The sequence below is a fragment of the Sinocyclocheilus anshuiensis genome, unplaced genomic scaffold (assembly GCF_001515605.1).
Source record: "Sinocyclocheilus anshuiensis isolate Anshui unplaced genomic scaffold, SAMN03320099.WGS_v1.1 scaffold1150, whole genome shotgun sequence".
Taxonomy (NCBI): Eukaryota; Metazoa; Chordata; class Actinopteri; order Cypriniformes; family Cyprinidae; genus Sinocyclocheilus; species Sinocyclocheilus anshuiensis.
In genome coordinates this window covers 1-3,202 of record NW_015540891.1, presented here as the reverse complement: position 1 = coordinate 3,202, position 3,202 = coordinate 1, and the positions used below count along the sequence as shown (strand labels likewise).

At 45.2% G+C, this 3,202-nt stretch overlaps 1 long non-coding RNA gene across 1 annotated transcript; it reads left to right on the top strand.

Annotated features, from left to right (window-relative positions):
• Positions 1-2,616: 2,616 nt before the first annotated feature.
• LOC107688804 (uncharacterized) lies at positions 2,617-3,162 on the top strand. Its single transcript, XR_001634271.1, has 3 exons — positions 2,617-2,642; positions 2,725-2,843; positions 3,083-3,162. It is a non-coding gene; the product is annotated as an uncharacterized LOC107688804 (long non-coding RNA).
• Positions 3,163-3,202: the final 40 nt, after the last annotated feature.

Here is a 3,202-nt window from a genome sequence, read left to right as displayed (position 1 = left end):
AGCTGAATTATAATGAGGCTGCACCTAAGGACTTCCTTAATGTCTGTCTGGATGATCCTTTGCCACAGTGGGAGATGGAAGGACTCGAGATCCTAGACTTCTGGGGCTTCGTCAAGTATCTCCATGGTCGAACTCAGTGGGCAATACCGGGTCAATCAAAGTCCGGGAGCTCACAGACCTCATTCCAGAGCCCGCTCCAGTCTGGGAGCTCACGGAGTCCACTCCAGGGCCCGCTCCAGTCCGGGAGCTCACGGAGTCCACTCCAGAGCCCGCTCCAGTCCGGGAGCTCACGGAGTCCACTCCAGAGCCCGCTCCAGTCCGGGAGCTCACGGAGTCCACTCCAGAACCCGCTCCAGTCCGGGAGCGCACAGAGCCCACTCCAGAGCCCGCTCCAGTCCGGGAGCTCACAGAGTCCACTCCAGAGCCCGCTCCATTTCGGGAGCTCTCAGAGCTCATTAAGGAAGTCACTCCAGTCCGGGAGCTCACAGGGACCGTTGCGGAGCAATAGGCCTGTCCTGTTGCAGCCGTCCCCGGGAGCCCACAGAGCTCATAAAGGAACTCACTTCAATCCGGGAGCCCTCTGAGTCCACTCCTGAGCCCGCTCCAGTCCGGGAGCTCACAAGGTCCACTTCAGAGCCTGCTCCAGTTCGGGAGCTCTCAGAGCTCATTAAGGAAGTCACTCCAGTCCGGGAGCTCACAGGGACCGTTGCGGAGCAATAGGCCTGTCCTGTTGCAGCCGTCGAGGCTGGTACTAAATTCTCTCTGCTCTTGTTTACAGCTTCCCTTGAGTCGCTGAGAGGGTTTTCTGTCCCACCAGTTTTGCCTGGCAGGATTCCGACTCTGCTCTGGTTGCCCGCCTGGGTTCCTGTTTGGCAGGAGCCTCACTGGCTCATTCCTCCGGCTCCATCCTGGCTATCTGCTGGGGTTCCTGTGTGGTTGGGGCCTTGCTGTTTCATCCTGCCGGCCCCGCCTTGGCCTTTCACCCTGCCGGTTCTGTGCTCATGCCCTGGTCTATCTCTGTCCCCTGGTCCCCTTCCATTGTATGGTCCTGGCCCGCCGTCCCTCCCCCTGGTCCGCCTCAATTCCACCTCCCTCCTGAACTTTTGTGTGTTCTGGTGGAGCGTCTGGTATCCGCTCCGTAGAGGGGGGGGTTCCACCTCCCTCCTGAACTTTTATGTTTTCTGGTGGAGCGTCTGGTATCCGCTCCGTAGAGGGGGGGGTAGTAATGTCAGTGTCTGGTTGTGGTGCCCTGGACTGGCCACTTGAGGGGCGCTCTCCCGTTTCAGTGTTGAATGTTTTGAACTCCATTTCCCATAGTCCTTTGCCTGTTGTTTCTGTTCTGATTATGATCACCTGTTAGAAATTTACTCATAATCCCATCACTATTTATACCATGCTCACTCTGTCTGTCTTTGCTGCAGTATTGTTTGAGGTTACATTGTGTTTTATGTTCCCTGTGTTTGAAGTTACCTTTTGCCAAGTTTTTGTTCTGTTCTGATTATTTGTTACTTTAATAAACTACTGCATTCGGATCTACCTTGTTTTCTCCTGGCATTCCGTGACAGGGGGGCCTTGGAGATAATTGGCCCCGGGGCCTTCGCAAGTCATAATCCGTCCCTGACTAACATAGACATTCAGCCGTGTCTCCTCTAAAGACTCGACGCTGCCGCTGCGTCCAAAAGCTGCCCAGTGCCTAAAAGCCTGGTTTAGCAGCGACCCAAGAATGCCGCCATCCCGGAGTGGGCGGTCGCATAGCAATCGTTCATTCCTTTGCTTAAAGTTGTTTTGTGTTTGATGAGAAATAAAATCAAAAGCTGAAGATGTTTTTGTGGTGGATTTATCAGTGTCTTTACAAATATATATTATATCACTATAAACTGACGGGACAGACAGTGATTAACCTCATTCTTTTGTCTCTACACATAAAGATACATTGGCATAGATGGGTGAACATAATCACCTGATTTTGTAAATGTGGCCGATTACATTTGCATTAAGCACAGAGTTTGCACTTGTCTATAATTTAAATTAACAGCTTACATTTACAAACAGCCTGCAATAAACAAAAAATAGTCTTGCCTATATGTCATGATGTAAATCCAGCCCTGCTTTTAGAAAGACACAGAAGTGATTTCAACACTTTTTAAGATTACTTATTTGATCAGACTTAAAAATCATAAATTTAAATGACTTTGTGTTTTTGTCATTTTTATTAATGTACAAATATATATTTAGCATCAGTTTTAATATGTATAATTATAAATAATTTTATTTCAGTTTTAGTTTTAGTCATTGTAATACTTCAGGTTAATTTATTTTGGGTAGTTGCCAAAACAACTTTTCAAATTTCCATTTAATCTTAATCTTTTAGATTTTCAACTAATGTTTATAATTTATTTTAAGCTCTATTTTAGTGACTGAATTAAATAATTGAATAATTTAGTTGTTTTTGTTAATATTAGCAAGAGTATTATTATTATTAATAATAAGAAACAATACATTATATTAATAAATCATATTATAATAGTATTAATAACAATATTATTAATATGAAATAATATTAATATTTAATTGCATTATTGTAGAATAATACCTACTGTTTATTTGGACAGTGTTCAGAAGTTTCCAGTCTCAATGGAAAGGTGAGTGATCTGCTGGTGTCTCTGGTGTCTCTGCTTCTGAAGCCAAAGCCACTGCAGTTCTGACTCCTGAATGTTCTTCCAGAGTCCAGATCTTGCAGCCCGATCTACAGATGCCTTCTGGAGCTTTGATTCATGTGCCACGTTACTTGGGCAACTTGCCCTTCAGAGTCTGGAAGAAGATGCGGGACATAGTCCAAAACAGTGAGTCTGTACGGTTACAAATCCCCTGGAAATTATGCATGGGGAAAGATTTACAGATTTTAGCAGAACATGAAATTAACAGTTACAGTGATACAGCAGATCTCTAGAGTTCAGTTTCAGTAATCAGACAGTTTTGTCAATAGGACGCGTGTCATAATTCATAATAATCTGTGTTTGATTCACTCTTGGTCATTATATGAACATCATAATAAAAGCAGCTGTTGATTGTGTCTCATCAGCTCCTGTGATTCTGGATCCAAACACGGCTCATCCACGTCTCCTCGTGTCTGATGATCTGACCAGTGTGAGATTCGGCGAGAACAAACAACCTGTTCCTGATAATCCCGAGAGATTTAAAC